The sequence below is a fragment of the Haliotis rubra genome, unplaced genomic scaffold (genome assembly GCF_003918875.1).
Source record: "Haliotis rubra isolate DU_JTF1 unplaced genomic scaffold, ASM391887v1 Scf252, whole genome shotgun sequence".
NCBI lineage: Eukaryota > Metazoa > Mollusca > Gastropoda > Lepetellida > Haliotidae > Haliotis > Haliotis rubra.
The window spans coordinates 79,602-104,067 of NW_025766581.1; the positions used below are offsets into that span (position 1 = coordinate 79,602).

General features: G+C 41.0%; 3 protein-coding genes and 1 long non-coding RNA gene across 7 annotated transcripts in view; 3 read left to right on the forward strand and 1 right to left on the reverse strand.

Moving 5' to 3' along the window:
• The window catches only part of LOC124279579, a 132,558-nt gene that overhangs the window by 54,199 nt on the left and 53,893 nt on the right, over window positions 1–24,466 (forward strand). The gene's annotated exons all lie outside the window — the stretch shown is intronic.
• Window positions 1–24,466, forward strand: part of LOC124279547 — a 128,391-nt gene that overhangs the window by 19,775 nt on the left and 84,150 nt on the right. The gene's annotated exons all lie outside the window — the stretch shown is intronic.
• LOC124279546 (protein wech-like) overlaps window positions 1–24,466 on the forward strand; it is a 44,490-nt gene that overhangs the window by 12,733 nt on the left and 7,291 nt on the right. The window contains exon 1 of one of the 4 annotated variants that reach the window (XM_046715366.1): window positions 11,940–11,988. The exons of 2 other annotated variants lie outside the window; for them this stretch is intronic. The gene's annotated coding sequence lies outside the window, so the exon portion shown is untranslated. Of the gene's footprint in view, window positions 1–11,939; window positions 11,989–20,007; window positions 20,107–24,466 lie in introns of those variants that run through there. One more of the 4 variants, XM_046715367.1, reaches the window with a different exon arrangement.
• Window positions 3,079–23,654, reverse strand: LOC124279556. Its single transcript, XR_006899411.1, has 3 exons — window positions 23,515–23,654; window positions 4,306–4,310; window positions 3,079–3,142 (listed from the first exon to the last, which is right to left on the reverse strand). It is a non-coding gene; the product is annotated as an uncharacterized LOC124279556 (long non-coding RNA).

A 24,466-nucleotide genomic window follows, 5' to 3' on the forward strand; every position in this document is an offset into this window, starting at 1 on the left:
CGAGCATATCGCTCCTCCTACATGTAATTAGTCCATATGTACGTTGTTGCCATGGAGCACGTCGACAGTGTGCATTACTCAATATACCCGTGTTCAATGTAGAAGTGGAGCTCTACATTTCTGACGCCTTTACATGTCTTCTCTATTATGCGCCGATAGCACGGCGGGGGATAGCAGAAATGGGCTTCACACATTGTGCCCGTATGGAGAATCGAAGCCAGGTGTTCGGCGTGACGGGCAAACCTTTATCTAATAGGCTACCCCACCGTCGAAATGTGTAAATGATATGTTGTCATAAAGCGGTAGGCAGTTCCAGTTGTGTCCGTTATTGTTCCAGTTATTGTGTCATTGCTGATGATGTCATGGTAAACAATAACATCGCAACCGTCTGCACCCAAGCAGCATCTCCCTTGGAAGCCATGTTAGGATAGGATAACATTGTACAGTATTCTCTCTGAGGGTGTCACCTTGGTGAGGGGCGAAAGCCTAGAATGATGCTACTTAGGTGAAACCCCACAAGTATATAATATGCGCCTCAGATTAGTTGATGCTCTGGGGGATATGTCTTCTGTTCAGAACACAAGTCCACAGCGATTTATTCGGGTAGGGTGTACAGGAGGTGGCCCTGAACTCTCAGCTTCAGCCCGGCCTGCCTAGCACTGCTGGTTCACAGTTATATATACATTCTTTTAATTAGAATAACTGACATTCCTGGCCCGTATCCGGTTTCCCTCATTTCATGTTTGGGGAAGCTACCTATGGTCACTTTGTATCTTTAGATAGGGTTATGTCTCAACCCATCCGATGCCTGACCGATGAGGGAGAGGTGGGTCATGTCGCTAATTCATGTTCCCAAATATGGGGACCGTTCTGTGACTCTTGCCTCTGAAACAAGGTTATGATGCCGAAAACCCCAGAAACAGAATGAGGGCGAATCGGGGTTGTGACCCACGTGCACGCGTATGTTGTAGAAATGCTTGGAAATAATGCATCTCGTATGTAATTTTTGAAATAGAACAGGAACTCTGACACGTGAATTTTATAGATGGCGACCGCCGGGCTAGAGAACAAAGTAAAGAATAATTTGCTGACGTGCTCCATCTGCTTCGAGATGTACACAGACCCGTGTACACTGAGGTGTGATCACACATTCTGCAGGAAATGTGTCACCTCATACATCCAAACCAGACCTGATGCTGTACAGTCCAAGACCATCCCCTGTCCCTGCTGTCGACAAGACACCAAGGTCCCCCACCCCAGGAGGCCGGTGGAGGAGTGGGCGGGGCAGATCAAACCCAGCATCATTATAAAGGAGCTGATTGACACCTATAGGTCCGAGGTAGCTGTGCAAGGTAAAGTGAAAATGTGATCTACGTATGTGTATGTATTTAAGACTAGTGGTAGACATAACATTGACATTTGTGTTGTGTTAAAATAAAGCCTGCTTACTTTCATAGCCTTTCCATATTTCAACGAAAATAAGTACGTGTGTACTTGTGTTTACAGAGACCTCGAGCACCTGTTGTACGATCTGTCAGCAACTAGGGGAGACAACTCCAGGGGTCTTGTGGTGTCCTGAGTGTGAAGTGGCCCTCTGTGACAAATGTGTGAAGACACACCGGGTGACCCCCATGTCACTGAACCATGACCTATGTGACCTGTCATCTAGGTCAAAGGTCAAACGGAGTATCAAGTGTACGGAACACAAGAGTAACAGTGTTGAGTTCCACTGTCAAGACTGTGGGAAGGCTGCCTGTCAGACATGTTGCATCATCTACCATAGAGCTTGTAAAACTGTCGTCACCATTGAGTCTATGAAGCCAGGGATGAAGGCAGCACTGATTGAGAAGAGACTTGGCATGGAGAAGAGACTGAAAGTGAGATCGAAGAAAGCAGACATACGAAACGAGAAGCTCCAAAGTAGTTCCAAAATCACAGAGTCAGCTGTTCAAAATATTAGGTTGATCTGCCAGACAGCTATTAACAAGATTAAACAGAAAGAAACACAACTTTTGGATGAACTAAATAACATATCACAGACATACTCTGGTCAGCTCCAAGCTGATGTGAAGCTGGAAGAGATCGAGATGCAGATGTACAGACAACATTGTGAGTTCATTGACCAGGCCTTGGTATCGGACTGTGAGATGGACCTGTATGACGCGTATCAGGCCTGGGAGTCTGGAGCTGTAGACATGGAAGATGTCAGGGATACAGAGGCAGCAGACACCCGGAGAATAGAAGACATGATCTTTACACCAGACACTGACAACGTCCTGAAGGTCTTAGATAACCTGCAGTTGGGGAAGATCGACGTCACATGTCAGGGTACATGTCTGCCATCTCCAGTGCTGGTTGACACGATAGATGGGAGGGTGGCGGGTGATGAGGAGAAGACTAAACTGCAAGACGTGACAGTTCTGGTTGTAGATGGTGTACAGACATGTGTTGTTACGGACTATAATAACAAGTGCGTGAAATCATACTTCACAAGAAATAGTCAGTCATGCCATAGTAAACTTCCCCTGGATAACTCTCCACGTGGGATAACACTGTTGAATGAGAAGCAGGTGATGGTTGCTGTCCCACACTCCCATCAGATTGTAACGGTAGAAGTGACCCCTGACCTGGTGCTGCTCTCTACCACCAAAACACCTGCCGAATACTACAGTCTGGCTGTTCTGAATCCTTCCTGTCTAGCAGCAGGTACGAGGAAATGTGTTGATATCCTGGACATGGCTGGACACGTGTTGAAGTCAATCACTACACACAATGGCGAGTCACTGTTTGCCAGCCCCTGGTACATGTGTGTCAACAACAAGGGCAACATACTCGTGTCTGACTGGATGAAGATGTCTGTGACATGTCTGACGTCAGAGGGGGATGTTTTATGGAGATATAACCGTACCGGAGACAAGGCACTCGGCTACCCTCATGGTATCAGAACTACCAGCACAGGAGACATCCTGGTTGTAGACAGGGACACTGACAAGGTGATACAGCTGACAGGGTCGGGAGAGTTTGTCAGTGAACTGCTCACGTTAGAAGCTGGCGGTGAGACCGGCATGTGTGATATATTCTGTTATAAATACGGTTTCTTATTTCTATGCACAGACACGGAAGTGAAAGAGTACGTGTTTGTCTGACATAAAAATCAAAAGTGCAGAGCTGTGGTTTATGACATTCTGTGCATGGTGTTAGTCTGGAATGGCTTGTGTTTTCACCAACACGTATGGGCATAGCTTTGTCAGTGAATTGCAGACATGCAGTATTCAAAGAGGTCATTTCCAGCAAGAAGTGAAACAGTCCACATGATCACCAGGTGAAACATGTAACAGGTGCAAAATACTGTATTTATTTTTGCATTGTCTTGGTGTTTGGCTTTAATTATAAGCTTTAAAATATTAATTTCATAATGATGTAGGGACCTTCAGGACTACTCATTTGGAGCCTTGCCACCTATGTAAGGATAGTTCACAGTTCATTTTTTATACCAACTCTGCTGATTGGCCCAAACTTTATGAAGAAGCCTTGAAACCTCTCATTAGCTGTAAGTTGCTGCTCATGTTTTGTATGCAAGGTAAGATGCTCAGTATTGTTCATTCTGGCTGGCAACTTCATCAGGGACACATGTTTTGGTCTTGAAGAACCTGAAGGTTAGTTTTATGTATTATAATGTATTTTATTAAGGATAAACAGTACAAAAATATTTCAATTGGTTTATGGTATTTCAAAGAATTGTTGAAAGTATATGGAATGTTGAGATAAAATACTTTCCAATATCTTGGTGATGTATTTGTGGAAAACAATTTGCTTTGCACTTGTGATGTATTTTATACTAGTGTTTTGCATAACATTTATAATTTTAATATTGTGTTTAGATATACTAGTGAAGGCGTTCTGATGAAGCACCAGCCATTTGATTCAGCCCATAGCTGGTGTTTATGTGTAATTTGGTAGTTTTATCCATAATGCTATTTTCAATAATTATAATAGCTGTCACTGGCCACATGTATATTTATTTAATGTTTTTGTAGTGTTCCTTAAATGTATTTATTTAATGTTTATGGAATATTTAAAGATTACGTTGTATTTAAATGTTATAATCTGTGACACACGTACATGTGCTATAACATATTGCAGAATTGATCGCGAGCGTGTACCACTACATCTGGCTGGATTAAATAAAGAATTCTGCCCTACGGCTGGCCCTTGTCATCAATGGGACTAGCCCGTTTACAAAAGTACCAGTAGATATAGCTCTTGTGGAGAGTCCTGGGATGACCTGAGCTACAGAACGACTACTTGATCTCAACAATCTGCTGAACCTGGTGCTACTTGAGGTATAACCGTCCTGGGTACAGCTGATGTGTAACGACACCATAAGAGGAAATATACCATTCTATTCAAGGCATGCATGGAACCCAGTAGACATACATAGACTAATGTACGGATGGACAAGGACTAGGTCAGCCGGCCTGCTGAAGTACTAGTATATACGTCCTGGGCATAGCTGAAGTGTAAAGAAACCCCAAGAAGAAATATAGTTGATTGATTGAATGACTGCTGTTTCACGCCGCACTCAGCAATATTCCAGCAATATGATGGCGGCCTGTAAATAATCGAGGCTGGACCAGACAATCCAGTGATCAATAACATGAGCATTCATCTACAAATGCTGGATACGATGACATGTGTCACCAAGTCAGCGAGCCTGACTACACAGTCCCGTAAGTCGCCTTTTACGACAGGTATTGGTTGTTGCAGATCAAATCTCACCCGGATCTTCACTGGTAAGCGGAAATATATATCTTCGTTCAAAGTATGCATAAAAACCCAGGAGACATGCGTATGGACAGACTAATGGATGGATGGACAATGGCCACGGCAGGTGTGAAACGTTTGGTCAGTTTTCGGAGTTTCTTCCTCATAGAATATTCAGTATCGATACATGTGATCTTCACCCAAGCCGGAGGATAAAGCTTACATTGTCCAGCAAAGGACTTGGTGAAACACACCACTGGTGACAGTGATTATAGAGATATTTATACTTTGACCATAGGAGGACAGCGTGATCTTTACGAAATGTGGTAATTTGTACTCGCGGAGGCATTCTATGAAAAGCAAAACTAACTTATCTGCTCATGACTTGCATGAAGCACTGGCAAATGCGTGGCATGGGATTCAGCGTGATTGGATATATATATTTTATAAACTATAACATGCTTTTGTATGCAAAAAACCCCGACTACAAACATTATGATTGCATACCATCATTGCCATCTGATTTTGTACTATAGGTCTGTGGCCTCTTCGGTACTGGAATAAAAAGGGATTTGAATAACGGGAAGGATACAGTTTCCCTCACAACCACATACATGCACATTTTATACTTACGTTTCATTGACTATTGTCCGTGACGTTCTGAATGAGCAGCTGTTTCCAGGAATATACTGTTTGTTGACCACTTTAACACAATCATGTGCTATGTGGATTAACTGAGCACTGTTAAAGGATTCATGACATGAAGGCTGTTATTTTCATTCGAAAACACGCATTCAGATAGTCACAATCCCCAAAACATTTGGGAGATGATAATTTAAAATTACACTTGAGTGTTTGCCAGTTCATTTGACCCTGCGTTAAACCGAGGCAACATTTTCTTTTTCAATATTCGTTCAATTATCTTTTGCCAATGTCACTTCGCTGTTTTAAACAATGTAGGAATCGCCTACATAGAATCGGGTATACACGGCATGTAAATGCTGCACGAGCCTTTAGATTTGTGTGGTTCTTTAACAAAGGTTTGGCTTCATTAAGTAGCATAACAGATGAGCATAACAGATTATTTACTTTTTCAAAGCAAGACGGCGAACCTTTGTCAAAATGTGGGAACGTTAACGGTTTTCTTGAGCTTGACATAAACTGTCGTGTATTAATTCTGAAACTGCACAAAAATAAAATAGAAAAAAGGTCCTTGATAGTCTAAATGGGCATTGTTAAAATGAAGGTATTTGTGCTTTTTATCTAACGACACCCAGAGCAATATCCAGCTGACAATCCAAACTGAGGTCAAGTAGTGATAATTATTCGTTTTGTCGAGTCGGACTAGATAAAACGGTTACATTTATGACCCGAAGAACACGATGGAAATTTGCTGGAATTTAATTGTTCAAACACGGACTGTGATCGTGTTGCACGTGCATTTTAACTTTAACTGAGTAAAAAGTATTTTCATATGGAAAAAAAAGTAATAATATACGGATTTCTGTGAAACATAGCAAGAGTTTCAGCTTCATCGTGTATGTTCCATTGCAACTTTATGTTTGACATTATGTAGGAACCTAGCAGTTGCAAACAGGAAAGCTGCAACACATGGTTTATATTGCACATCGCAGGAGGTGGTATCATGAACTCAACTTCTTTTTGAAAACGTTGAGTCATTTACTAGCATCATCAAAAACTGTTCACTGAAGGTCATCTTCTCAGTATGACTACTCCCAGTTTGACTACTCATGACCATATACATATAATGGAGCACACTTACACTTAATAATGTACTGTACCTGTATAGCTGATTACTCCCAGTTTGACTACTCATGGCCATAAATATGTAATGGAGCACACCTACACTTAATAATGTACTGTACCTGTATAGCTGATTACTCCCAGTTTGTCTACTCATGAACATAAATATGTAATGGAGCACACCTACACTTAATAATGTACTGTACCTGTATAGCTGATGTACTGTACCCGATTACTCCCAGATTGTCTACTCGTGACCATAAATATGTAATGGAGCACACCTACACTTAATAATGTACTGTACCTGTATAGCTGACTACTCCCAGTTTGACTACTCATGACCATAAATATGTAATGGAGCACGCCTACACTTAATAATGTACTGTACCTGTATAGCCGATTACTCCCAGTTTGTCAACTCATGACTATAAACATATAATGGAGCACACCTACACTTAATAATGTACTGTACCCGATTACTCCCAGTTTGTCTACTCGTGACCATAAATATGTAATGGAGCACACCTACACTTAATAATGTACTGTACCTGTATAGCCGATTACTCCCAGTTTGTCTACTCATGAACATAAATATGTAATGGAGCACACCTACACTTAATAATGTACTGTACCTGTATAGCTGATTACTCCCAGTTTGTCTACTCATGAACATAAATATGTAATGGAGCACACCTACACTTAATAATGTACTGTACCTGTATAGCTGATGTACTGTACCCGATTACTCCCAGATTGTCTACTCGTGACCATAAATATGTAATGGAGCACACCTACACTTAATAATGTACTGTACCTGTATAGCTGACTACTCCCAGTTTGACTACTCATGACCATAAATAGGTAATGGAGCACGCCTACACTTAATAATGTACTGTACCTGTATAGCCGATTACTCCCAGTTTGTCTACTCATGACTATAAACATATAATGGAGCACACCTACACTTAATAATGTACTGTACCTGATTGATTACTCCCAGTTTGTCTACTCGTGACCATAAATATGTAATGGAGCACACCTACACTTAATAATGTACTGTACCTGTATAGCTGATTACTCCCAGTTTGTCTACTCATGAACATAAATATGTAATGGAGCACACCTACACTTAATAATGTACTGTACCTGTATAGCCGAGTACTCCCAGATTGTCTACTCGTGACCATAAATATGTAATGGAGCACACCTACACTTAATAATGTACTGTACCTGTACAGCTGACTACTCCCAGTTTGACTACTCACGACCATAAATATGTAATGGAGCACACCTACACTTAATAATGTACTGTACCTGTATAGCCGATTACTCCCAGTTTGTCTACTCATGAACATAAATATGTAATGGAGCACACCTACACTTAATAATGTACTGTACCTGTATAGCCGATTACTCCCAGTTTGTCTACTCGTGACCATAAATATGTAATGGAGCACACCTACACTTAATAATGTACTGTACCTGTATAGCTGATTACTCCCAGTTTGACTACTCATGACCATAAATATGTAATGGAGCACACCTACACTTAATAATGTACTGTACCTGTATAGCCGATTACTCCCAGTTTGTCTACTCATGAACATAAACATATAATGGAGCACACCTACACTTAATTATGTACTGTACCCTATTACTCCCAGTTTGTCTACTCGTGACCATAAATATGTAATGGAGCACGCCAACACTTAATAATGTACTGTACCTGTATAGCTGATTACTCCCAGTTTGTCTACTCATGAACATAAATATGTAATGGAGCACACCTACACTTTAATAATGTACTGTACCTGTGATGTAGCTGATTATTACCCCAGTTTGTCTACTCATGACCATAAATATGTAATGGAGCACACCTACACTTAATAATGTACTGTACCTGTATAGCTGATTACTCCCAGTTTGACTACTCATGACCATAAATATGTAATGGAGCACGCCTACACTTAATAATGTACTGTACCTGTATAGCTGATTACTCCCCAGTTTGTCTACTCATGACCATAAATATATAATGGAGCACACCTACACTTAATAATGTACTGTACCTGTATAGCTGATTACTCCCAGTTTGACTACTCATGACCATAAATATGTAATGGAGCACACCACCTACTTAATGTACTGTCCCTGTATAGCCGATTACTCCCAGTTTGACTACTCATGAACATAAATATGTAATGGAGCACACCTACACTTAATAATGTACTGTACCTGTATAGCTGACTACTCCCAGTTTGACTACTCATGACCATAAATAGGTAATGGAGCACGCCTACACTTAATAATGTACTGTACCTGTATAGCCGATTACTCCCAGTTTGTCTACTCATGACTATAAACATATAATGGAGCACACCTACACTTAATAATGTACTGTACCCGATTACTCCCAGTTTGTCTACTCGTGACCATAAATATGTAATGGAACACACCTACACTTAATAATGTACTGTACCTGTATAGCCGATTACTCCCAGTTTGTCTACTCTTTGAAATAAGCCTATAAGGGAGACTCCCAGGGCCTACCTATAATGATTAGAAACCAAGTGAATCTGGGATCTTGTGATCATTCATTGTTTGTGACAATTGTATCTGATGACCACTAACGTAAACACCAGGTCATGTTTTATATACTGGGGATGATTGGGGCAAGTATGAATATTCTTGATAAGTATTTGATACTGCCCTCCATGAGACTCTTAAGATATAGTTTACATTGCACATCTCGGGAGGTGCTATCATGAACACAACTTCTATTTGAAAACGAGGAATCGTTAACTGGCATCATCAAATACTGTTCACTAGGGTTAGGGGCATATTTCTAACTTTTTCGGTAATTCTTTGTGTTACCCCCAAACAATTGCAAAACAGTACAACTAAAACATACTGGGTAATTTACAAAACTAATTTATGACATTCAATATGCACATCGTGGACTGACACACATATACTAGTATTCAACATAAAACATCCAGTAAGAAAGGGCCATGAAAGAGATCCCCATTTTATAACTAGAAATTATTGCAGTCTTTGCATGAAACTTGGCATGGCAGAGAAACCCATTCATCTTATAGCCTCATATGCGAGTGATCTTAATTGTCACCAATGTCACGGGGATGTAACTACTGTTGTCCTGTTTGCTTGTTTGTTTGTTGTTTAACGCTCAACTCGGGGATATTCCAGCTCTATGACGGAATATTGTAAATAATCGAGTCTCGACCAGTCAATCCAGAGATCAACATCATGATATTCGATCTGTGCAATTGGGATACGATGACATGTGTCAACTCGATCCCGTTAGTCGTCTCTTAGGACAAGCATGGGTTCCTGAAGATCACTTCTTACCCGGATCTTCATGGGGTTTTAAGTACTACACAGAGGACGTCCGGTGCCCTAGCTAACTGGCAACGTCTGTGTGTTGAAAATAGGAAGACTGAAGGTAAACTAATCATTTGAAAGATGTCTGATCTCTCTTTCGTGAAACAAAGAGACTGCGTCACTGAAAACCATTAGTGGATGTACAAACAAAATTTCTACCTGTGTGAAACATACAGTTGTTGGCCATAAGTGAATCATCATTAGTGAAATTCCCATAGACTTGCATGTTAATTGACTCTTGCAAGAATAATTTTCATAAATTTAGTTTCGGTCGAATTGCTTTCAATACTTATCTACCTGCTGGAAAATCATCTCAGCTACATGCACATTATTTCCATTCAATTTTCCGATGATTATTAAGAAAACTGTAACTATTAAAACAACATATATTAGACATACCAATCAGGTTTAACATGGCTGTCTATGGGATAGATTAAACGTTGTACTTATGTATAGTGCTTAATCAGGTGCCATTCGAAAACATCAACGGAAAGATGAAAGAAAATTATGTACACGTAGCTGAAGATGATTTCCAAGATGTTTGCAAAATATCAAAATAACATGACTTCTACTAAATTTAAAAAATTATTCTTGCAACAGTTAATTAACGTGTAAGTATATGGAAATTTCACAAATGATGACTCACTTATGGCTAACTACGGTACCTGTAGTCCTGGCGCGTTCATTACGTTCCATTTTCCATACACAGAAAACAACCCATGACTGCAGCAGGAAATAATAGCTTCTACTTTCGTTATGACATCAGACCTGCACATAAATAACTAGAGTGTTGGAAGGTTGAAGACATCCTCTTGTTATAGAGTCGTGTGGAAAGTGTCATTCTAAATCTTTAGGGATAAATATACAGAGATGACACGTCTCACCGGCCTCGTACAATTCATTTGGGCAAATAAGTGGAAGGGAACTAGCTATTTGATGGCCATTGAATGATTTAAAATCATCGCTCTACCTCAAGCTTAGGCTTTTTATCTTAAAAAAGAAAGTAAGCACATGTCGCTTTATAGGTAACTGTATAGGAAATGCATGCAGTTCAAATCTGGGCTCCACTTGTTTGTGACAATTCAGTTTTGGTGTGTGTGTTTTTGTTCAGTCCTAACTTCATTTTTACAGTCTTCGGAAGTGTTTTGCAGGAATGAAAGGGAGACAACACAACCGAGATTATTCCGAGGTCCTAGTGGTGTAAATGTACCCCATGGAGGAAGTAAGCACATAAAATAGTCCAAACAACAGTCAAACATATACATGTGGAACAAGTGAACCGAGAGAGCGAGAGACAGACACTGATACATCGTGCAGCTGATCTCACCCAACAAAAAAATTCTTTATCTGAATGTGCCTCTGTTAATATAATATTCTGAATAACCTTTTCATCACTGTATGTTTTACAATTGGTTTGTTTTGAATTTGTGTTGACGAGTGATGGTATAGTTTCTATTAAACTGAATGGGTGAATTTAGATTTTCGCCGCTTTTTAGCAATATTCCAACAATATCCCGGCTGGAGATGCAGGAAATCGGCTTCACACATTGTACCCATGTGGGAAAGCGAACCCGGGTCTTCGGCGTGACGAGAGAACGCTTTAATCACTGGGCTACCCCAACGCCCCAAGTGTTCAGAGAAGTCAATTTGATTGATGAGTGATTCCAAAGCACGTGCATTTCTTTTTTTAAAACAATTGCTTGCAATATATCATTCTATTTTTATACTCCCCATAACATTTTAAGTTTTCAATTTTAGGTTTTTATAACACTGAAATGAATGCCTTTCTTTGGAAATTTTGTCCAATCACATGAAGTGCCACCCTACCAATTAACAAAGAGTTTACCTGATGGGCGACGACGCTCACTCACTGTGGAGATATAAGTTCAAATTCAGTATGGGTAAAAGATGTCATCACATAGTAGGGAGTGCTTAGAGTGCTTGTTTTACGGACAGTCAACAAAGGCCGATAAGCGCCCACCCGACAGAGCAGTTACGGAAAAGGGCGAGTTCAACCGATTGTGACAAACCAGACCGGACCACACAGCCAGCGGAAAGGTAGACTTAAGTCATTTATTGTGATTTTCTGTAGAGTACGTATTGTCGAACTGATAACGGATACCAGTTATTGTGTTTTGTTAAATGTTATTCATTATCTAGCAGAAATATACCAGCGTTAGTACGTCTTGAAATCCGTAAAACATGTGGATTTAACGATGAAGTTGTCTACTTTCTTTATCACATTTAACGATGGTCACGCGGTGATGTAACCCGTAGCACTGAAGCTAACTGTATAATTCCAAATAAATAAAGGTATTGACATTGATTGGTTCATGGAGTCAGTGTTCAGGTGTAATTTCGGTGAAGGTATCCGTTCAATCGTTCCTCCTACCGTGTTTTGTGCGATACCTTACTACTGGTGGCTAGGGGGCGTGTCCATCATGTGCATTGTGAGTGTTTGCCCTTTAGAAGGTTCGAGGGTATCCGCGAGTGATTAGATAACGTGTACATGCTCCGAGTCGTGGCGGTGCAGATATGTCGGTTGTGTTTTCCAAACCTGAAGTGCATGTTTCTGGCAAGAATGTAGGTTTTGGCCGAACTTCCCTGTTAATATACTGTTCAATATAGACAGTCAGAGAAAACACTGTGTATACCTTAAGAGGGAACGGGGAGGCCAGTCCATGACATCATCACCAGCGTTAGTAACAACAGGGTGGGGCCCGACGTTGCCATAGTAACATGTCAGGACCATATAGCTGCATTCATGGCAGAAGGACGTCCTCCCTGGTCCCGATGCTGTGTGACAGTAACATTATCATGGACGCACACATATATGTGTGTATGTATATACACATAGATAGAGAGATAGGTAGATAGGCAGGAAAGTAGGTAGGTAGGTAGGTAGAAAGATGGATAGATTGTATTAAACTAAAAAGATACAAACTGCATGATACAGATGGCGACCACCGGGCTAAAGGTGAAAGTAAAGGATAATTTCCTGACGTGCTCCATCTGCTTCGAGATGTACACAGACTCGTGTACACTGAGGTGTGATCACACATTCTGCAGGAAATGTGTCACCTCATACATCCAAACCAGACCAGATGCTGTACAGTCCAAGACCATCCCCTGTCCCTGCTGTCGACAAGACACCAAGGTCCCCCACCCCAGGAGGCCGGTGGAGGAGTGGGTGGGGCAGATCAAAGCCAGCATTGTGATACAGGGGCTGATTGACGCCTATAGGTCTGAGCAAGATGTGCAAGGTAAAGTGAAAATATGATATGCGTGTGTGTATGTATTTAACACAGAGTGGTGGACTTAACATTGACATCTGTGTGTGTTATAAATACCCTGATTTCTTTAGTAGCCTTTCCAAGTTGTGATGAAAATAAGTACGTTAACTTGTGTTTACAGAGACCTCGAGCACCTGTTGTACGATCTGTCAGCAACTAGGGGAGACAACTCCAGGGGTCTTGTGGTGTCCTGAGTGTGAAGTGGCCCTCTGTGACAAATGTGTGAAGATACACCGGGTGACACCCAGCTCACTAAACCATGACCTATGTGATCTGTCGTCTAGGTCAAATGTCAAACGGATGATCAAGTGCACGGAACACAAGAGTAACCGTGTTGAGTTCCACTGTCAAGACTGTGGGAAGGCTGCTTGTCAGACATGTTGTATCATCTACCACAGAGCTTGTAAAACTGTCGTCACCATTGAGTCTATGAAGCCAGGGATGAAGGCAGCACTGATGGAGAAGAGACTTGGCATGGAGAAAAGACTGGAAGTGAGATCGAAGAAAGTAGACATAAAACATGAGAAACTCCAAAGTAGTTCCAGAATCACAGAGTCAGCTGTTCAAACTATCAGGTTGATATGCCAGACAGCTATTAACAAGATCAAACAGACAGAAACGCAACTCTTGGATGAACTGAAAAAACATATCACAGACCTACGCCGACCAACTCCAAGCTGATGTGAAGCTGGAAGAGATCGAGATGCAGATGTACAGACAACATTGTGAGTTCATTGACCAGGCCTTGGTATCGGACTGTGAGATGGACCTGTATGACGCGTATCATGCCTTGGAGTCTGGAGCTGTAGAGATGGAGGATGTCAGATGTACAGAGGCAGCAGACAGAAGGATAGATGACGTCATCTTTACACCAGACACTGACAACGTCCTGAAGATCTTAGATAACCTGCAGTTGGGGAAGATTGACGTCACATACCAGGATCAGGGTACATGTCTGCCATCTCCAGTGCTGGTTGACACGATAGATGGGAGGGTGTCCGGTGATGAGGAGGAGCCTTTCCTACAAGACGTGACAGTTCTGGTTGTAGATGGTGTACAGACATGTGTTGTTACGGACTATAATAACAAGTGTGTGAAATCTTTCTTCACAAGAAAGAATCATTCATGCCATAGTAAACTTTCCCTGGATAACACTCCATATGGGATAACACTGTTGAATGAGAAGCAGGTGATGGTTGCTGTCCCAGACTCCTTTCAGATTCTAACAATAGAAGTGACCCGTGACCTGTTGTTGCTCTCAACCATCACAACACGTAGTGCATACCGCTGTCTGGCTGTTCTGAATCCTTCCTGTCTCGCAGCAGGTACTTGGGAACGCATGGATATCCTTGACATGGCTGGACACGTGTTGAGATCAATCACTACTTACAATGATGACTCACTGTTTACATACCCCTGGTACATGTGTGTCAACAACAAGGGCAACCTACTCGTGTCTGACTGGAGGATCACGTCTGTGACATGTCTGACGTCGGAGGGGGGATGTTGTGTGGAGATACGCCCCTGCCGAAGACGGAGAAATCACCTTCCCTTGTGGTATCACAACTACCAGCAGAGGAGACATCCTGCTTGTAGACAGGCACACTCACACGGTGATACAACTGACAGAGTCAGGGGATTATGTCAGGGAGCTGCTCACCATAGAACATGATGATGAGACAAGCATGTGCGATGTATACTGTGATAAATGCGGTTTCCTATTTCTATGCAAGGACACGGAAGTGAAAGAGTACATGTTTGATATAGAAAACAAAAGAATGAAAGTACGTGCAGATCTGTGGTTTAAGCGTTCGTTACTGACGTCTGTTATATACTGTGCCTGTGGTTAGTCTGGAAATGTTTGTGTGTTCACCAACTGTATGAGCATTGTTTTGTCAGTAAATTGCACACATGCAGTATTCAAATAGGTCATTTCCAGAATGAAGTGAAATAGTCCACATGATCACCAGGTGAAAGACTTCAGTGGATATAGCTATTGGGAGAGTCCTAGGATGACCTGAGCTACACAACAATTACTAATCTCAACAGTGTGCTGAACCTGGCACTACCTGACGTATAAACGTCCTGGGCACAGCTTAAATGTAAAGAAATCCCCAAAGGAAATATACCTCTCCGTTTAAAGTATGCATGAAACCCAAGAGACATATAGACTAAGATATGGATGTACTAGGACAAGGTCATCCTTCCTGCTACCTGAAGTATAAACGTCCTGGGCAAAGGAAACCCCAAAGATTGGTCAATTTTACATTTTCTTCCTTTCAGAGTATTCAGTATCGATACACGTGATCTTGAGGATCTGAGGATATACAGTAGAACACGGATATAACGAACTCCAAGGGACCAAGAAATTTAATTCGCTATATCCGTTGTTCGTTATTCACATTTGACCGCCATCTTGGATTGTAGAGATGTAGACATTCACAGACATTACCCATATCATGTTGATAAATATGAAGTTTATTTTTATAATAAAATTGAAATAATACAACTACAACTTAAATAAATTTATTTTTTAATGAAAATGCAAGCTTACATTTATAATGTCCAGATAAACATACCATATGCAGTTATAGGTCGTTTCTAGCATATAAATGGAGTATGATGACTGGGTGAAACATATCAGTGTTGACAGTGGTTATAGAGAGTGTTGACAGTGGTTATAGAGAGTGTTGACAGTGGTTATAGAGAGTGTTGACAATGGTTATAGAGAGTGTTGACAGTGGTTATAGAGAGTGTTGACAGTGGTTGTAGAGAGTGTTGACAGTGGTTATAGATATACTTTGACGGAGGACAATGTAATCTTAACATAGAAGTTGAATGGACACCGATCCAGCTGCAGTAGGCTGTCTCAAAACCATTATTTCCCCGATTGCTTAGCGTCATCTGCAATGCCAAAGCCCTAAATGACGCAAGTCTAGATTTCCTCACGTTCTTTTTCGGGCTCTTTTTCAATTAAAATGAAAAGGAACTTCATCTAGAGCATTTCTTGCATTACATTATGTTAGTGTAAATACGGTAATTCGGTGCTGCTGTGGACAAAATGTGAAGGTAAATGCAAGTGCACGTGGGAAGTCTCTTTTTTTTTTTTCTTTTCGTAATTCAAATTGTATTTCTGAAACCCTGTTACACTCAAGACTCATCAGTCAGGGAACCGCTCAGTCAGAAGTTATGCAGCAATCTAATGGGATACAGGTGTAAGTTTTTACGAAACAAGACAAACCATCCACTCACCATTCACACAAACACAAGATTATTTCTAATTATCAAACAAATTAATTAAGAATATAATTAATTCAGTCGTCTTTGAATAAGTCATGATACAAGAGCCATTTAGAATAAAATTCGGTGTTACAGCTTTTGTAACAGAAAATACATTTTGTATACAATACTTTATCTCAATCTCAACTTACTTCTGAACTGAGCAATATTTGGTGAAGCAGAATTAAGCTTGCATTTGTACATTTAATAGTTTCGAAATAATATGAGCAAGTCAAAAACAGAGTCAGTAAAACATTTTTCTTACAGCCAAATGTGTCAGTTTCAGAGTGAGTTTGAGATTATGGATGTGATCACAACCTTCTGTTAACCATGATAAAAAAATTACCAAAAGGTTTGCACAAATTCACATTCCCATAACAAGTCACAAATAGATTCCTTTTCTTCATTACAGAATGAACATAAATCAGAATCTTTTATTGTAATTATTTAAGAAATGTATTGGTAGTTAAAATTCTATGGAGTATCCTGATACATTTCATTACCATCAACCAATGACAAATAAATGCCATGTTCATCAACAAGATCACAAATTTGAGAGATACCCCTTTGAAACCACCCTTCATAAAAACATGTTTTCTTATTTCTTGACGTAGAGCCGGACTAGACAAAACGGTTAAAATACGGCCCCAAATAGGGCGATGAAGCTGCTTGAATTGTCATTATTCAAGCACGGGCTGTGATCGTGATGCACGTGCATTATAACTTTAACTGTGTAAAAGGTATGCTTATATGGAAAAGGTATTACTATATGCTGATTTCTGTGAAACATAGCAAGAGTTTCAGATTCATCGTGCATGTTACATTTCAACTTTATGCTTGACATTGTGTAGGAACATTACTGTTGCAAACAGGAAAGCTGCAGCATCTAGTTTAGATTGCACACCTCGGGAGGTGATATCATGAACTCAACTTCTATTTGAAGTATCAAATTATTTGCTAGCATCATCAAAAACATCATCATCACCTTTTCCAAAAAACAAATGCAAAGCAGTATAACTAAAACATACTGGAAAATTTACAAACGTAATGTTTGACACAGAATATGCTCATCGTGGACTGATTTATGTCGGACACAACACATATTATCAACATGAAACATCCGGTAAGAAAAGGCTATGAAAAGACTGACTGAGTGAGTTTGGTTTTACGCAGCTTTTAGCAATATTCCAGCAACATCAAGGCGGGGGACACCAGAAATGGGTTTCACACATTGTATCCATGTGGGGATTCGAACCCGGGTCTTCGGCGTGACGAGCCAACGCTTTAACCACAAGACTACACCACCGCCCCACTATGAAAAGAAATCATCCCCATTATGTACATAGAAATTATTGCACTTTTTGCATGAATCTTGGAATGGCAGAGAAAACCATTCATCTATTAGCCTGATATGCGGGTGATCTTAATTGTCACAATGTCACGGGATGTAATTACTTCTGTCCTGTTTGTTTGTCTCTTGTTTAACGCTCAACTCAGCGATATTTCAACTATACGGCGGAATATTGTAACTAATCGAGTCTGGACCGGTTAGTCCAGTGATCAACATCATGAACCGACAAAGCGAGAGACATTGATACATCGTGTATGTGCCGAATGCTGCTCCGCCTGCACCTCGCCAGCAACAGCTGACCTCGGCCTGATAAACATATGCTTCTCAATGTGTCTATATCAGTATAACATTCTGAATACCATTTTTTTTGTCATTAATTTTTAAAATTAGAATTTGAATAAACAAGGTGTTTTTTCTCTTCTATTTGAATTAGTGTTCAGAGAGGTCAATGTTGGCTGATTATGGTTTGTTGTTTAACGCCGCACTCAGCTACGTTCCAGCTATATGGCGGCTATCTGTAAATAATCGAGCCTGGACCAGCCAGTGATCAGCATTATGAACATCGATCTTTGTAACTGTGATACGATGACATGAGTCAACCAAGTCAGCCAGCCTGTCCAACCCATCCCGTTAGTCGACAAGCCGACAAGCATGGGCTACTGAGGATCAATTCTAACCCGGACCTTCACGGGTGGGAGAAGTCAAGGTGTGTTATAAGTAACAATTACACAACACATGCATTTCAGTTCTTGGAAGGCATTTAGAAGTTGGATGAACATGAATACATGTGAACGGTCACTAACTGTTTAGATACGTGTTCAAACTCAGTTTACGTATGTGTAAAAGATTAAATCGCTTAGTTGGGAAACACAGGGAGTAGGTGTAGGACAGGGAAAGAATTGTAACCAGTATTGTTTATGTTGTTTCAAAGATTTTCTGAAAGTTGCTTTACTTGACATTTAGTGTTTTTTTGCCACATTAATGCATCAACGTTCTCTCTTGGTTATGTTGACACATTATCTCAATTTCTTGTAAGCATACCAACACCGGGTGCTTGTTTTACAAACATTATAAACCTAACCTTATTTTTGTCCATTTTATTGAAGAGGTAGCTTAAAAGCTTGGAATAATCTCAATTTGGAGGTTTTATCAGTGGTAAAACCCGGTACGAGGTGTTACGTTTTGAATAAAGACCCCTAACCGGGTTTTACCAGTGGTAATACCTGTGACAAGATAAAATTACAAAATTCAAAAGATTAAATTCTTTATTTAATTATTAACTGCTTAAAGCTTAGAGTGACATGGAAAGTTTTGTGCCAGTCAGTACATGGGATTTCGGGTTGTGAACAAGCCTCTCCAACAGCACATTCTGACTGTGGGTCGGTCTTTGCAACCATGGTTACAGTGGTTTGCTGGTGGGCCTCGGCTGGTCTTGACTATTCAGATGTCAGACACTGCAGCTTTCTGGTCTTCAGATAACCGTTTGTACACCCTTACTGCCTCACTGCAATGTCCTAGACAATAGAAATATTTGTTACATATGTTATACTGGGATTATGCTTTCTTAGTAAAGTACAAATTCTAGTACTTTTTGGGGGTTGAGTCCCATCCGGGATTCGAACCCACACCCTCAGAATCAGGCACCAAATCGCCAGCACACAAAGTCAGCCGCCTAACCCGATCAGCCAGCGCGACTTCCACAAAAATGGAAGTTGGACAACTAGTAATCTGTGTGCTGGCGATTTGGTGCCTGACTCTGAGGGTGTTGGTTCGAATCTCGGATCGGACTCAACCCCAAAAAAGCATTGTGTAATCAGAAATATTTGTTATTTATACACCTTCAACAAAGTGTTTTCAGTAAATTCTGTAGATTCCAAGATCAGATCAAATCCATATTACAGTTTTAACAAGAGATTTGAATCATATACTCATGCCAATAGTGGTTGTCAACCCCCTTCCCACCCCAACCCCCCCACACACACCTCACCCCACACCCCCTCTCCAATTAAAAAACTTGAAGGGGGTGACAATCATTATTGGCATGAGTATATAATATACTTTTTTATTATATACTGTTTTCGGGCTAAAGCCCTCGGGGTGTTTCCCTTCGTTTAGGTTTTTCTTATACACAGACGTGTTTTCTCCTTCACGTCAACAAAGGCCGATAAGCGCCCAGCGGAGAGAACACTTCCGGAAAAGGTCGAGTTCAACCGACTGTGACAAACCACACCCGAACACACAGCCAGCCGAAAGGTAGGCTTAAGTCATTGCTTGTGATTTTCTGTAAAGTACAATTTGTTAAACTGACAACTGATACCATTTATTGTGTTTTGTCAAATGTTGTTCATTATCTGATAGAAATATACAGATATGAATACGTCTTGAAATCAGTGATAATTGTGAGGGTAAGTTGTCTACTTTCGTTATCACTTTATACGATATCCTCGTGATGGTGTTGTAACACGAAGTACTGGAGCTGAGTAGGTAAATCCAATTATACAAAGGTATTGTCGTTGACTGATTCATGGACTTGATTAATAGTGTCCAGGTGTACTTTTACTGAATGTATCCGTTCAGTCGTTCCTCCTACGTACCGTGTTTTTTTGCGATACCTTACTACTGTTGGCTGCGGGGCTTGCCGATCATGTGTAGTGTTAGTGTTTGTCTCTGAAAAGGGTTGAGGTTAAAGGCGAGTGAATAGACACCATGAGTATAGTGGTGGCGGTGCAGGTATGTCGGTTGTGTTCTCCACGCCTGAAGTGCATGTATCTGAGAGGAACGTAGGTTTAGGTCGAGAGTCCCTGTTAACCTGGTCCCGATACTGTATAGCAGTAACATTATCCTGGATGACAATCGGCTGAGATCGACCATTGGCACGAATATGCTCCCAAGATTATTAAGTACATGCATGGTAAATAATATGGTAACTATGATGACGTAAATAAGATCTGACATTGACCTATTCATTGATTTGTGTAATAGTCAGTGTTCAGGTATAATTTCGGTGAGGGTGTCCATTCAATCGTTCCCCCTACTGTGTTTGGTGCGATACCTTACTTCTGGTGGCTAGGGGGCGTGTAGACCATGTGCGTTCTTGGTTATTGTTTGCCCATGAAAAGGGTCGAGGTCAAAGGTGAGTAATTAGATTAAATACATGTATATGTACATGGTACAAGATCCAAGTCGTGGCGGAGCAGATATGTCGGTTGTGTTTTCCACAACTGAAGTGCATATATCAGGCAGGAATGTAGGTTTTAGCCGAACTACCCTGTTAATATCCCGTTCAATATAGACAGTCAGAGAAAACACTGTGTATGGGGAAATGGAAGGCCAGTTCATGACATCAACACCAGCGTTAGTAACAACAGGGTGGGGTTCGACGTTGTCATAGTAACATGTCAGTCCAGGACCGTGTAGCTTCATATATGGCAGAAGAACGTGGGTGAAAACCTGTTCCTGATAGTGTGTGGCAGGATTATCCTGGACGACGAGCAGTTGAGATTGGCACCATTTGCGCAAATGTGCTCCGACGATTACTACGGACTCGCATGGTAAATAATATGGTAACTATGGTAAGGTAAAAAAGGTGTCAGTGTACCCAGTCTGACTGATCGGGTACAGAGGCTCACATGCAGTTTACGTATCACACACACACACACACACACACACATCACTCTCTCTCTCTCTCTCTGTCTATATATATATATATATGTGTGTCTGTGTGTGTGTCTGTGTGTGAGTGTGTATGTATATACAGTTAGATAGATAGAGACACCAAGGTCCCCCACCCCAGCAGGCCGGTGGAGAAGTGGGTGGGGCAGATCAAAGCCAGCATTGTGATACAGGGGCTAATTGACGCCTATAGGTCTGAGCAAGATGTGCAAGGTAAAGTGGAAATATGATATGCGTGTGTGTATGTATTTAACACCAGTGGTAGACTTAACATTGACATCTGTGTGTGTTAGAAATACCCTGATTTCTTTAGTTGCCTTTTCAAGTTGTGATGAAAGTAAGTACGTTAACTTGTGTTTACAGAGACCTCGAGCACCTGTTGTACGATCTGTCAGCAACTAGGGGAGACAACTCCAGGGGTCTTGTGGTGTCCTGAGTGTGAAGTGGCCCTCTGTGACAAATGTGTGAAGATACACCAGGTGACACCCAATTCACTAAACCATGACCTGTGTGATCTGTCATCTAGGTCAAATGTCAAACGGATGATCAAGTGTACGGAACACAAGAGTAACAGTGTTGAGTTCCACTGTCAAGACTGTGGGAAGGCTGCCTGTCAGACATGTTGTATCATCTACCACAGAGCTTGTAAGACTGTCGTCACCATTGAGTCTATGAAGCCAGGGATGAAGGAAGCACTGATGGAGAAGAGACTTGGCATGGAGAAGAGACTGAAAGTGAGGTCGAAGAAAGTAGACATACGAAACGAGAAGCTCCAAAGTAATTCTAGAATCACGAAGTCAGCTCTTCAAAATATTAGGTTGATCTCCCTGACAGCCATTAACAAGATTAAACAGAAAGAAACACGACTCTTGGATGAACTGAATGACATATCACAGACCAACTCCGAGCTGATGTGAAGCTGGAAGAGATCGAGATGCAGATGTACAGACAACATTGTGAGTTCATTGACCAGACCTTGGTATCGGACTGTGAGATCTATCTGTATGACGCGTATCAGGTCTGGGAGTCTGGAGCTGTAAAGATGGAGGATTCCAGATGTACAGAGGCTGCAGCCACCCGGAGAATAGATCACATGGGTTTTACAGCAGATACTGTAAAAGTCCTGAAGGTCCTAGATAGTCTGCAGTTTGGGGACATCGACGTCACATACCAGGACAGATGTCTGTCAACTCCTGTGCTGGTTGACACGAGAGATGGGAGGTTGGTGGATGGTGAGAAGCCTTATCTATATGAAATGATAGTCCTGGTTGTAGATGGTGTACAAACGTGTTGTTACCGACAATAATAACATGTGTGTGAAATCTTTTTTCACAAGAAAAAATCATTCATGCCATAGTAAGCTTCCCCTGGATAACTCTCCAAACGGGATAACACAGTTGAATGAGAAGCAGGTGATGGTTGCTGTCCCTTTATCCCGTCAGATTGTAACGGTAGAAGTGACCCCTGACCTGGTGCTGCTCTCAACCATTACAACACATACCGGATACTACAGTCTGGCTGTTCTGAATCCTTCATCTCTAGCAGCAGGTACTTGGGAATGTGTTGATATCCTGGACATGGCTGGACACGTGTTGAGGTCAATCACTACATGCAATGATGACTCACTGTTTGCCTACCCCGACTACATGTGTGTCAACAACGAGGGCGACGTACTCGTGTCTGAATGTCGGAACAAGTCTGTGGCATGTCCGACGTCAGAGGGGGATGTTTTATGGAGATACAACCGTATCGGAGACAGAGCACTCAGCTACCCTCGTGGTATCACAACTACAAGCACAGGAGACATCCTGTTTGTAGACAGGGGCACAGACAAGGTGATACAGCTGACAGAGTCGGGGGAGTTTTTCAGCGAACTGCTCACTTTAGAAGATGGCGATGAGACAAGCATGCGCGATATATTTTGTGATAAATACGGTTTCTTATTTCTATGCACAGACACGGAAGTGAAAGAGTACGAGTTTGTCTGACATAAAAATCAAAAGAATGAAAGTCAGTGCAGAGCTGTGGTTTATGACATTCTGTGCATGGTGTTCGTCTGGAATGGCTTGTGTCTTCACCAAAACGTATGGGCATAGCTTTGTCAGTGAATTGCAGACATGCAATATTCAAATAGGTCGTTTCCAGCATGAAGTGAAAAAGTCAACCAGGTGAAAGATCACCAGCTGTTGTGGAGATTCCTGGGATGACCTGAGCTACACAACGACTACTTGATCTCAACAGTGTGCTGAACCAGCTGAACTTTGAAGAAATCCCTAAATATAAATATTCCTCTCCGTTATCCTTACGATAGACTAAAGCTAAGAAAGAGTCAGGGTATATTATTTGTTTTTCGAAAAACAAAGAACATTTTGTGTTGGATAGAACTGAGGAATAACGAACCCGGTGCTGGTTAGGTTTTTTGTTACTCGGAAATGTACATGTTTCCGTGTATATGACCACACCACTGTATGTGTATTTAGAACGATCACATGATCCGTTCAACAAAGCATGGGCCCAAACAAATTCAAAACGATATTTCTAGTACTGAGCGATGTTTCCTAAAACCATATATAATTCCTTTCAAAAAGTTTAGACTCACTAGTGTAATATACTTCCCATCAAAAGTTTAGACTGTTCAAGTGAGTCTAAACTTTTGAAAGGAAGTATACAAATTGAAGTCTTGAGGTCAAGGGTATACTGTATCCCTGTTTTCACATATTATACACAGGAGACACTATGTTGAAATGTCACCCCAAGCCAAATTGTTCTCTTTTCAGATTTTATTGCTTGTTAGGAAGTAAAATGAATGTGCGCAGTTTTAGATTTCTGTCCGTTAGATGACCCTGAAGATGAGAAATTCATATGATAATATGGTTGGACAAGAAAAGTTAGTGAGATTTCAGGTATTAAATTATATTATTTCGTAGAGCAATGCTAACAT